The sequence below is a fragment of the Indicator indicator genome, chromosome 25 (assembly GCF_027791375.1).
Source record: "Indicator indicator isolate 239-I01 chromosome 25, UM_Iind_1.1, whole genome shotgun sequence".
Classification (NCBI taxonomy): Eukaryota; Metazoa; Chordata; class Aves; order Piciformes; family Indicatoridae; genus Indicator; species Indicator indicator.
Window position 1 is genome coordinate 14,972,086 of NC_072034.1, and position 13,457 is coordinate 14,985,542.

At 43.7% G+C, this 13,457-nt stretch overlaps 1 protein-coding gene across 1 annotated transcript in view; it reads right to left on the bottom strand.

Annotated features, from left to right (window-relative positions):
• TTC29 (tetratricopeptide repeat domain 29) overlaps positions 1–13,457 on the bottom strand; it is a 159,591-nt gene that overhangs the window by 82,607 nt on the left and 63,527 nt on the right. The window lies entirely within an intron of this gene.

Here is a 13,457-nt window from a genome sequence, read left to right on the forward strand (position 1 = left end):
GAGGCTTCCACCACCTCCCTGGGCAACCTCTGCCAGGCTCTCACCACCCTCCTGGGGAAGAACTTCTTCCTACCATCCAATCTGAATCTACCCACTTCTAGTTTTGCTCCATTCCCCCCAGTCCTGTCACTCCCTGACATCCTAAAAAGTCCCTCCCCAGCTTTCTTGTAGCCCCCTTCGGATCCTGGAAGGCCACAAGAAAGTCTCCTTGGAGCCTTCTCTCCTCCAGACTGCACAACCCCAACTCCCTCAATAATTTTTTTTCTTCTTTGCAGTCACTGTGCCTGTATGAAACACAAAACTAAAGTTTTCCCCCACTTGTATTTTTCTTCTTCTTCTTCTTCTTTTCTTCTTCTTCTTCTCACATTCTAGCTGTAATGGGACCAGGCTTTGGATCATTACTTACAGCTATTTGAAACTACTCAATACTTACAAATGCAAAGGACAGAACTGGCATTTCAACCCCTGCATTTTGGCACTTGGCAAACCCCAAGGTGGTCTTCCCTGAGCTGCAATCTGGATTTCCTTACCTAGAATTCACAAGGTTTAAAGAGGCTGTGCTTTGAAGGATTTCTGGTGATCAATATCTTAAGACAGCATCCTTTGCCTTCCTAGTGGTTTAGAATGAGGTCCTGAAATACCAGTCTAACTTAATATTACTTTACAGCTTCATAACTTACTACAACCTCATGACTAATTATTATTTTTGCAGCTTAATGTGATTTTTTCCCCCTTTCTTTACACTCTCACTGTGGCAACTTTTCTTAGTACAATTCAGATATCCCCAAAGTGAATAAATGATGGGTCACACATTTAAACTCTGTTGGCTTAGATGCTGTTGCTGTTTTCTGGAGTAATTATTCAGGCACACAAGCAATTTGTGACCACTCATTTGGAATTTGCTCTGCTATCATGACCCCTCCCATAAGCAAAGGCTTACAGCTGCTGCATCAGAACATAGGATCTTAATCTAACTGAAAACTGACATCACCTGTATTGCATAATTTCTCTTTTCATCCATTTCCTCCCCCCCTCCTCTTTTTTCAATGGTGATGACAGGAGAGTGCATATAAAATTAAATCCTACTCTTTCCTCCCTCCTCTTTGTGGCTTGACCCAACCTATTACACACATGAGAACACAGGAAATCTCCAAAGACTGTCTATGGAAATCCTTTTTGCACATTTCCAAGGAAGGAGTAGTGAATGTCATTTACCAGCTCTGCAGGGGGATGGGAGATGCCCAGGGCCACAGGACAGTATCCTGCATGCCCCAAGATGCCTCTTTATACTGAGATAAAAGATGGGGCATGTTCTGTTAGGATTGCATCCCTTGTCATGGGTTCAAGAGAAGACAAACCTGTGTGTGCTCATGCTATGGACATCACCATTTCTATCACTGTTTCCCCTACTCAGCTTTCCTAGCTCTTCCAGGAGCAGGAGTATCCCTGAGCAAGGCTCTTATTTTGTAGTTATGTGAGCAATCTGTGCACATAAAGTAGCATTTGCTGTTGTGTACTGTGCTATTCATCATCCCTCAAGTACCTTCTTATCAGTGATGTTCTCATGATGAAGCTCTGGCCAGCCTGATGTAGTGTGAGGTGTCCCTGCCCATGGCAGGGGGTTGGAACTGGATGATCCTTGTGATCCCTTCCAACCCTGACTGATTCTATGGTTCATCTGCAGCCTGCCCTGTGCTTGCAGGTCATTTTCAATTGAGTTATAAACACATGAGATACGACAAAGAGTGTAAAGGTACCTCAGTTAGGAAGTTGTCATATCAGTTCAGAACTCAACCTCAACTGAGTGCTCAAAGTTGTCAAGGACTGCAGTGTGTCCTTCTGATAATCCAAGGTGGTTACAGAAGTGCACACAAGTATCCAAGAACCAATTCTTGGGGTGCATTTTGCTCAGAGGCCCTAAAACATCTGTGGTAGGCTCTCCTCCCCCTCTACTCTGCCCTGGTGAGACCTCACCTGGAATACTGCACCCAGTTTTGGGCTCCCCAGTTCAAGAGGGACAGGGATCTGCTGGAGAGAGTTCAACAGAAGGCTACAAGGACAGCACAAGAGTGCTGCCCTATGGGTAGAGGCTGAGAGCCTGGGGGCTGGTTAGGCTAGAGAAGACTGAGAGGGGATTTAATAAATATTTATAAATATCTGAGGGCTGGGGGTCAAGAGGAAGGGGACAGGCTCTGCTCAGGTGCACCCTGGCATAGGACAAGGGGCAATGGATGTGAACTACAGCACAGGAGGTTGCACCTCAGCATGAGGAGGAACTTCTTCACTGGGAGGGTCACAGAGCCCTGGTACAGGCTCCCCAGAGAGGTTGTGGAGTCTCCTTCTCTGGAGACTTTCAAGCCCCATCTGGATGTGTTCCTGTGTGCCCTGTGCTGGATTCTCTGGTCCTGCTCTGGCAGGGGGCTTGGACTGGATGATCTCCAGAGGTCCCTTCCAACCCATACTGTGAGCCTGTGAACTCAGATGACCTATGACATCTGTTGTGGTAACTAACTCATAGGACTCACAACATTTGTGATAATAACCATGTCCATATCAGAAAACCTGCCCTAGGTGTGTCAGGAGGGTTCCAAAATTGCGTGTGTTGATCTGAAATCACTCCTGCTTCAAACTGTCCTCTGCAACATTAAACTAGGACAGAGGGCCTCTAGTCATTACTATCCAGCACAGAAAGGTTACTTAGGCACCTAAGGCTTAGGCTATTTTAATCTATCCATTTTTTTGATCAGAGATAGCACAAAGCCAAAGAAAGTACAGGTAAAACCAAGGATAAAGCATAGACAAAGTAGCTAAGGCAAAAAGTTGGATCACTGCATCTCTATGACAGCTGCTAGAAAGAAGTCACAGAATCACAGAACCACCCAGGCTGGAAAAGACCTCAGAGATCATCAAGTCCAACCTGATACCTAACACCTCCTGACAACTAAACCATGGCTGCAAGGGCCACATCCAAGCCTGTTTTGAACACCTCCAGGGATGGTGACTCCACCACCTCCCTGGGCAGCACATCCCAATGGCCAATTACTCTGAGAAGAACTTTCTCCTCACCTCCAGCCTAAACCTCCCCTGGCACAGAGCTTTAGACTGTGTCCTCTTCTCTGGTCATTGGTTGCCTGGGAGAAGAGACCAACCCCCACCTGGCTACAATCTCCCTTCAGGTAGTTGTAGAGTGAATAAATAAGTCAATAAAGTCAATAAATAAAGTCACACATTCACATTGATGGCAAGGGCTCGTTTTTGTCCCAGGTTACTACTGCCCTATAAGATGTTTCATTCTAACTAATGATGAAATAACAATGATTAAATCTACATGAAAGGGAATATATACTCTTTAGCATATATACATAGCTATTGAATAGCTACTTTTCATCTTTCTAGATCATATCCTTTTTATGTCTGGATTTGAAATAACTCCTTCAGCTTCAGGCACTACATAGAGACACAGAAAAGGACACATCCCAGTGGAAAGGAGCTGTGTAAGTGCCCCTGCATGCTACAGTTGTCCAGTATCCATTGATGTGGAGGAAGCAGAGTGGATTCTCCTCACCTATGGTACATGCCTTCCCTTCAACATTTGGGATAAAAACAAGAGGAAGCAGGGCAGGACAAAATGTTGGATTGAGATGCAAACGTGAGGGAATTTCACCCAAAGTCTCTTGCAATTGCAGAACACTTTAAATTGTCATATAAATTGAGAAAGAACTGGCTTGATGGCCACACCCAAAGAGTGGCTGTCAATGGCTCCATGTCCCAGTGGAGGCCAGTGACAAGTGGAGTCCCTCAGGGATCAGTCCTGGGACCAGGCTTGTTCAGCATCTTTGTTGGTGCCATGGAGAGTGGCATTGAGTGCACCCTCAGCAGGGTTGCTGATGGCACCAAGCTGTGTGGTGCAGCAGACAGGCTGGAGGGAAGGGATCCATCCAGAGGGACCTGCACAGGCTGCAGAGCTGGGCACAAGCCAACCTCAGGAGCTTCAACAAGACCAAGGGCAAGGTCCCGCAGCTGGGTTGAGGCAATCCCAAGCACAAATCCAGGCTGGGAGGGACTGGCTGGAGAGCAGCCCTGAGGAGAGGGACTTGGGAGTGCTGGTGGACAAGAAGCTGTCAGTGAGCACTTGCAGCCCAGAGAGCCAAGCAGAGCCTGGGCTGCAGCAAGAGAAGTGTGGCCAGCAGGGCCAGGGAGGGGATTCTCCCCCTCTGCTCTGCTCTGGTGAGACCCCACCTGGAGTACTGCATCCAGTTCTGGAGCCTCTATTACAAGAGGGATATGGACATGCTGGAAGGTGTCCAGAGAAGGGCCACAAGGATAAGCAGAGGGATAGAGCTTCTCTCCTATGGAGACAGACTGAGAGAGTTGGGGTTGTGCAGTCTGGAGGAGAGAAGGCTCCCAGAAGACCTTCTTGTGGCCTTGCAGGATCTGAAGAGGGCTACAAGAAAGCAGGGGAGGGACTTTTTAGGGTGTCAGGGAGTGATAGAACTAGGGGGAATGGAATAAAAATAGAAAGGGGTAGATTCAGATTGGATCTTAGGAAGAAATTCTTCACCATGAGGGTAGGGAGACACTGGAAGAGGTTGCCCAGAGAGGTGGTTGGGGCCAGGCTGGATGAGGCTCTGGCCAGCCTGATCTAGTGTGAGGTGTCCCTGCCCATGGCAGGGGGGTTGGAACTAGATGATCTTTGTGGTCCCTTCCAACCCTGACTGATTCTATGATTCTAGGAATGCTAAAGCTTGCATGCTGGCAAATCAAAAGGAATTATCACAGTGGTGCCTGCTAGGATCTGTAAGCAGGCTGAAAAGAGAGAGGCAGGAAAGCTGCCCTGTTGATTTTCATGGGATGGGAACAACCACCCAAACTCTCTGGGTTCCTGTGAACACCACCTAAGAGAAGACACACATTCAGTGGGCATGGCTGGGCCAGCCATCTCAGCTCTCTGAGAAGTGGATAAATACTGGGGACATCTATCAGAGCATATGATTTTGATCTGATGGAATTCATAGGCTCCCATGAAAGTTCTTCTACCTTTAGACAGAAATCCAGCCAGAAATAGGTAATTTTATATATATGTTCTTTGCTATGAGAATGGTAGAACACTGGAGCAGGTTGCCCAGAGAGGCGGTGGAGGCCCCCTCCCTGGTCAGGCTTAATGGGGTTCTGAGCAATCTGATCTAGTTGGGGATGTCCCTGCTTAACTGCAGGGAGATTGGACAAAGATGACCTTTAAAGGTCCCTTCCAACCCAATGCATTCTATGATTCTTTGCGAGTCTATTGTGGCTCCAGCTGAAGTAACCACCTCTGCTGAAATCTGCAAACTGGGACCTGCTTGTGGTGTAGCTCTTGCACTAATTCTCTGGATAGTGGTGAACTTCATGTTGATCTCCTTTGCAAGAAAATTATCAATCAGATCTTAGGCCCAGGTTGAGTTCTCCCACCCAAGGTGATGCTCCTGAGGTTATGTCATTAATATAAAACTGATAGACCAGCTCCTGCCCCAAGCCTCTTCCTTCCCCAAGCCCTACCCTTTATTTTCTGCTGTTGTCACACCTGTACTTCTTTTACATGTACACAGAACATGCACACACCTCACTGCCATACACTGAGGGCTCAGACTGAAGGACAGAAGGTGTGAAAAACATTGACACATGCAGAGGTAAGGGAGGAAAGAGTAAAAATCAAAGGTATGAATTTCTGTTGGATAAAGAATGTCTCCTCAACTCCACACCACCAGATTAATGCCACTACCAGGGTTTTGTTATTTTGGTAAAATTCATGACTCTGGCAAAAGCAGGATGGGATAATACTGGCTTATAAAGCTGTACCTTTAAAATACCCACAGCCCTGCAGTTCTGCTCTCAGCTTTGCACTTGAGATTGTTGTCAAACTTGATTGGGAAGACATTTATTTTGATTTCTGGAAATCTAGCTGTGTTTAGCCATTTCACAGCTGGTGAGCAGTAAAGATGCTTCTGCCTCATTTAAGGCTCTTGAGCATGTATCAGACAATCAGCTGGAGCATTAGTCAAAGAGATCACTGACTAATGATTTCTGACAGGCACTACTGTAACAGGCTAAGGTCCAGCCTGGCTTGCAGCATCTGACAATATTTTTTCTGGAGCCAGCAATGGGTGGTGGTAGACAGAGGATGCAATCTAGTGAGAATACTGGCCTCATACCACTTAGCACCTCTTCAATACTTTCAGAAAAAAATCAAAACAGGTAGGTCTGACACTCAGTAATCACTTCCACACAGCCCCCTGAAAAGAAAAGACAATGGATCTGTAGGTGTAGGCAGTTTGCAGCTCAGTGAACTCTCCCTCCTAGCTTTCTGAGAAAGGTGCATTTAGAAGTGAATAGTAATCACCAAAGGAACCCTGGCCAGCAGATCAAAAGAGGTGATTCTGCCACCCTGCTCTGAGGAGACCTCACCTGGAGTGCTGTGTCCACCTCTGTGGCCCTCAACACAAGGAGGACATGGACCTGATGGAAGAGTCCAGAGAAGGGCCACATAAATTCTCAGTGGGCTGGAGCACCTCTCCTACAAAAACAGGCTGAGGGAATTGGGGCTATTCAGCCTGGAGAAGGCTCTGGGGAGACCTTAAAGTAGCCTTCCAGTACTTGAAGAGGGCTACAGAAGAGTTGGAGAGGGACTGTTCACAAGGGCATGTAGCAACAGGACAAGGGCCAATGGTTTTAAACTAGAAAAGGCAGAATTAGATTGGACATCAGGAAGAAGTTCTTTACTGTGAGGGTGGTGAAACACTGGAACAGGTTGCCCAGGGAGGTGGTGGAGGTCCCATCCTTGAAGACATTCAAGGTCAGGCTTGATGGGACTCTGAGCAACCTGCTTACTGCAGGAGGCTTGGACAATATGACCTTTAAAAGTCCCTTCCACCCCAGTGGATCCTATGAGTGCCAGCTCTTTGCCCTTGGCCACATCCCACTACTCTGGGTTGCATTGCTTTGATAAATAAATGGATAAGAATTAAACCGGAAATGGACAATTTCTGTCACTGTTCCTACAGAGACAGAAAATATGGCTGGAGTTGACCAGTCTGCTCTGTCCCAGAACTGCTCTTCCAGGGGCCTTTAATATGAGTATTTGGATAAAATGCAGCATAACCACAAATCTTGGAGCAAGGGAATGAAGGACAGGGGCAGAAGGAGGGATGTAGAGGAACTTACCCAGAGACATAGCCAAGACAAACAGCAAAGTGGAGTACTCCTGTTCAAGACCTTGCACAGGCTCTTGCTAGGACATGGCTAGCACTAAGGTGTTGCCTGGTTGCCAGTCTCCCTGGGGGATAACTGCTCCATCCAGCCCACTCTCTTCCCTCCCCTCATAGACTTAGCCATCAACTGCAGTGTTTACCTTGATGCTCTGTAAGCTTGCACTGCAGTACATGCTTCAGTTTACTTTTGTCTGCATCTGCTTGGAGGATTAGAGAAGTCAAGACAAACATTTCACTCATTCCCTAATAGTTTGTCAAGACCAAACCTGGGGTTCTTGGCCTGTATCAAGTCTTATTTGTCTGCTTTGCATAATAGTCAGAGTATGTACATCTTGCTTTGATTTGGAATGGAATACAACTAACTAACTGAGAAAGATCCTTTCCCTAGAGGGATTTTAAACTTCTGTTGGCTTCCACAAGGTCAGCAATTGACCCTGCATGCTTTACTTTGCTGCACAGGAAAGCTAAAAAGTGATAAAAAAAGTACAGGTAATTGAATAAACATTAACTTTTGTTAATCCTCTTTATTTCTTCTGTGTTACTGTTCTTAATTCTGTGCCACTAACAACCATATTGATCATATTCTCTACACCAACAATGCTGTAGCAATGCAGCCATCATTTTATTATTTGCTATACTTAATAAGGGGTTTTATTAAAAGAAATAATTAAAACCCTCCCCAAACAAACCAACCAACCAAACCAACCCAAAGCCAGCCAGGTCCTTCAGAGCAAAAACCTCTGCAACTGTAAAAATGAGGGATTTCAGTTTGTTACTATTGCACAGTTTGAAATCTTTGCTGCAAGGGACACACTGCTCTAGTAAAGGCTGCTGCGATCTTTATTTTTTTTTTTTTTTTTACTTATTTATTTACTACAGGACTGGAATGTTTGCCAAACCAGCCCTTGTTAACACATCTCTTCAAAATAAAGCATGGCTTAAGAGTCTGGAGCGAAGAGGCTTCATCTCTTACCCTTTAACAGCAGTATAAGAGGGGAAGGGGAGAGGGGGGTGGAATCCAACAACAACAACCCAGTTTATGTATCCTTTCCATCCTGACAGATGTGACAATAGCTGGCAACACTGTGCCTGCCAAGAGCTTTTATCAAGTATGTTATAACAACTAGTAATAAGTGTAAATAATAAATGGCTAGGATCTTATGGGAAACGGTGGCAATACTGAACAATTTTTGGTGCTTGCTGATGGGAGGCTGCTAGTCTCGGAATTCCCTGGCTTCCCAGCAGAGTTTTGGCCTGACAATAAACAACAGTTTAATACTTTATCTAATCCCAGCCAGGAGGTAAGTTCAACAGCGAGCTTTTGCAGATGTTCACATCCAATAATCTATCCATAATTGATGAAACAGGGAGGTCAGATGTAATGGTCGCTGCTATTCCAGCAACAAATAAATGGTTATTGACAAAACAAGGCAGCGCGGCGCTGAGTGCTGAGCAGTGACAAGCATGAAACAGTGCTGAGGCAGAAGTAGGGATGTGAATGCAGCCCTTCATCTTGAGAATTCCATGATGTGATGTGTGGCAGGAGGGCCACTCCGACACATAAGCAGACGGAGGTGACTCGGGAAGGAAAAATGAGACTCCGCCAGCACAGGAAAGACAAAGGCAGAGGCGGAGAAAGGAACAAGGAGCAAGGGGTGGACGAGACTGGAAATTTGGGTAAGTGCAATCATGGGAACTGCTCAGAAATGTTTTTGCATAGCAGCACTGTGATCCAGATGTCTGAACTGCTTTTATCCCACTGGTGTGTCTACATGAATGTACCTGGCTGTCAGATGGCTGCAGCCTCCTAAGACATTAATATCTCACTCTATGCATGTGCATGCTTAAATGCTCATTACTCCTTAGACAAAGCACCTATAAATATTCTGCTTCATGCTTGTTAATAACTTTATAGTCTACCCAGGAACAGATATTTTAATTACACAAAATTTTCCTGGCTAAAAGCAAACTCAAACCTTTAAGTATGCAATGGAAAAAAAAAAAAAAACAAACAAAAAAACCAAACACAACACCCTGCAGGGATAAACTAGCGAGGGACACAACAAACAGACCAACCCCAATGACATAAATGCTTCTTAAAAATAATTATTTTTTCTGCATAGCTAGATGGAAGTTAAGGAAAAGTTCTCATCCAGCTGAAACTGGATTTAAAACTTGTTTAAGTTTTAACCCATGTAAGAAATGCAGTAAAAGAATTAATAGACTGGGGTTTATGGACTGAATGAGATTTGAGTTGTTTACATGCAAATAGACACTTGGAACCTCCTGCATCCATTGTGGTGCTCAAAGACAGCATTTTTACCATGCTTACTGTGGAGTATTCCAATGCAAAACCCAGCAGAATGGAATGGTGCCCATTTTTTGCTATATGCAGCCATAAAGATTTCAGAGGGAAATATTTTAAATATTAATATTACGAAAATCACTTAAAGCACCCAGGAACGTTAAACCGATTTATTTAGAAGTCCAATTTATTCCACACTTTGCTACCAATTCTTTTGATCAGCTCTGAAATAATACAGAAGCTGAAAGCAAACTAGCAAAACAAATTGCTTCTAGCAATGAAGCAGCAAGCCCTAGGTTTTACCCTGGCACGCTTCAGTGTTTTAGCTTCTCAGGTTATTTAGCTACCAAAGGATAAATCTGAAATTCCTGGAGACCTGATGCCTGGAATCAAGACCTCCTGCTCTCCCATCTAGCCATCAATGGTGCTGATGATCAAGGAAAGCTGTGAAACATTTGCTCACACCTGGATAGGAGCTGTCCCCCTGAAGCCAATGGCAACAACTGAACTGAAATGCAAACATGAAGTTCATAAATAAATTGCTGCAGCTTGAACTGTACCAGTTGAGAAACCAATCTAATTTTAAAAGCTTTGTCTCACAGACATTTCTTTAAAGCCTGTTTGTTTGAGCTAAACTATACCAAGGAAAACAAAAGCTCCCAGATTATGAATATGTTTGCCTCTAAATACTGAAATGCTTGGGTTTGTACAGCATGGGTACAAATTCCTCCAAGCACACAGAAAGTCTGACTTCTGTATAGTATCTAGCAGAGTCAGAAAAGTTCTTAGACACTTTTTCAGCCACTGGTTACAGCCCTGGACATGAATGTGTAGTTTCACTAATGGACTTACTACTGACAGTCCTCAAGATCTCTCATGCTGGGTTTTTTTTTTTACTCAGATAATATAAGCTATTAACTAAGCCATGCTGTGACTATCTCTTTTCCTCAATGATATACAGCATGAGGATTCCAAGGTTTAGCACACCTAAGCTAGAAATCCAATATAGTCTAAATCCACAAAGTAAATGGCTTCTGTAACATACAATTCAGCTGCTTTGTCCTTTTTTTTTTTTTTTGTTCCTAGCTTGTGGGAATGAAATGAGGAACTTATATCTCAGCAGTTAAAGAAGAAAAAAAAAAATCCCACTAACAACCAACCAACCTACTCCCACCCCCCCCCCACAATAAAACAAAAAGTGACCAACAAACAATGTCCCCCTCAACAGAACAAACCCAGACACAAACCAACCAAAAAAATCCCCTATACTTTATCAGCTACACTAAAAAGCTGCAATAAAATAAGTGGAAAATGCCTGCCCAAATCACATCTTTTTAACTGACAGAAGGCAGTCATTACAGCTTTAGTAACCTCAGCCAGGGCAAGTGGAGTAACTGTGACCTTCTGTCCTGTAAAACTGACACTCTACAAGCTACAATTCCATCTGGCTGCTGCCTTGCCTGGGAAAGCATAAAGAGCCTACTCCACTGGCCATGCCTAGCAAAGAATGCACAGAGATTGTTTCATCACATCAGCTAGGTAGAACCTAGGTAATACCTACCAAAAAGGTAGAACCAGAGCAAAGGCTCCACGCTTGCCAACTGCTTTGCCCTCATGCCTTGATGAAAAGTACAGCAAAGTTATTTTTATTCCCCTGCAGAGCAGTTTAAGGAGGTTTTATAGCTCTGTCCTCAATGTTTCAATGTATTAGAGTCTCCAGTGAGGGACAATTTACTGTTTGGGTTTTTTTTTCTTAATTCAAACATAACAGCTAGCATCAATTTCATGGAAACCGTTCATAGTTACACCAAGAATTCTCTTAACCTTTATATCTACTACTATCATTAATGAACAAGCACGTAGATATTCTGATCAGTGATGCACTGCAGCCCCCTCTAGGTCTTTTACAAGCTCATGCAGAGTGGGTGTGCAAGGGCACGTGTGTACATACCCTGTAATTTTGGTTAATAGCCATCCTGAGTCAAAAGCTCACCCAAAAAATAGCTTGAAGTTTGAGAAATTACCTTTGGCATGATTTCTGCATTCAGGATGTTGAATATAATATAATATAATATAATATAATATAATATAATATATTACTAAAATAACATATAATATAATTATATTACTAACATAACATAAAACATAACATAATATATACATATATAAACCCAGCAACTTCCATACCATTTGGGAATTAAAACCAAGCATGCAAACAAACCTTCCATGCACAACCCACAAAGCTGGAGCTTTACACTTCCTGCCACCAACTCACGTTCAGATTCCTGTGGCCAGACAGTCCTCCAGCTCTGAAGAGGTGCTAGGGATTTACCTGTAACATGCAGCCATAGCTGCAGCTCACTTCCTCTTTTGGGATGCAAGAGGGATTAGATTTCAAGTTGTAATGGATGAAATGAAAGTCCACCCACTCATGGTGTTTTGGTAGCTAGGCATATGGAACATGAGACTCCTGAAGAGTAAGGGCTGACACTGACTGGGCTACTCAGAATTTTTACCCTGGGTTGTTTTCATTTTTTTCCCCCCCCTTCCCCCAGTTTTTCTAGAAACTAAGTCAGGAAAATTATTATCTGCATTAAAGCAACAGAAATGATCCTGGGTTGTTTTAATTTTTCCCCCCTTCCCCCAGTTTTTCTAGAAACTAAGTCAGGAAAATGATTATCTGCATTGAAGCAACAGAAATGAACCTGGAGAGAAACCTGGAAAGACCTTATAGATACCTTTCAGTACCTGAAGGGGACCTACAGGAAGGCTGGGGAAGGACTGTTTAGAAGGGTTTGCAGTGATAGGATGAAAGGCAATGATGTGAAGCTGGAGCAGGGTAGATTTAGGCTGGGCATTAGGAAGAAGTTCTTTAAAATGAGAGTGGTGAAACACTGGAACAGGCTGCCCAGGCAATGTGGTTGAGGCCCCATCCCTGGAGACATTCAAGATCAGAGTTGATATGGCCCTGGGCAGCCTGCTCTGGTTGGAGGTGTCCCTGCTGACTGCAGGTGGGTTGAACAAAAAGACCTTTGATGGTCTGTTCCAACTCAACAAAGTCAGCCTGTGAAATCCTTCCTTCACTAAGAAACTGTTCAGTTTTGCACCCAAATAATGCATCAGATGTTTCTTTCACTTGAAGCATTCAGTGCTGAAATAACAACAAAGCACTAACTGACTGATCAGATATCCACCACTGCCCTGAAGTTTCAGGAGTCCTTTAAGATTCTCAATGCAAATAATTTCTAATACTTCATTCCATCAGTGCATTTTGTCAGGGCAGACTTCACTACCAGTACTAAACTTTCCTCACATAATTTTGTTTGTACTCTCTTCCCCACTGCCTAGCAGCAGTGGGACATTTTAGAAATAAGAAATGTATCCAGCTTCAGAATTGGTTTACTAATTCCAGACCTTCAAGAAGAAAAATCTTCCCCTGTACATAATCCCTGGTCAGTATGGCAATCAATCAATCAATCAATCAATCAATCAATCAATCAGAAGTGTCTACCTTCAAAGATGACTTGGTTTTGTGTGCTTTTTTTTTTAATTTCTGAAATATGACCTAGACACAATTTTTATATGAATAGAGTTTTAAGAACCATTTCAAAGTAACTTTAGTAATAGTGAAGCATCTCAGAATGATGAACCTTTTTCTTAAGCTGCTATGCTAAAATGTTTTTCCAAGCATGTGATGCCATTTGCTAAGCTGAAAATGTTACCCTTCATTACTAAGTGCCTCTTACTGAGGAGCAAAGGACAATTTGACTGATTTAAAAGAAGGAAGTTGAAAAAAAACTTCAACTGAATAATATCTCTTGATGTGTTTTGCACACTACTGCATTATTTCTTCTTGTTGTAACAGTCATAGAGGGGTCCAAAGGAGGGCCATGAAAATGATCAGGGGG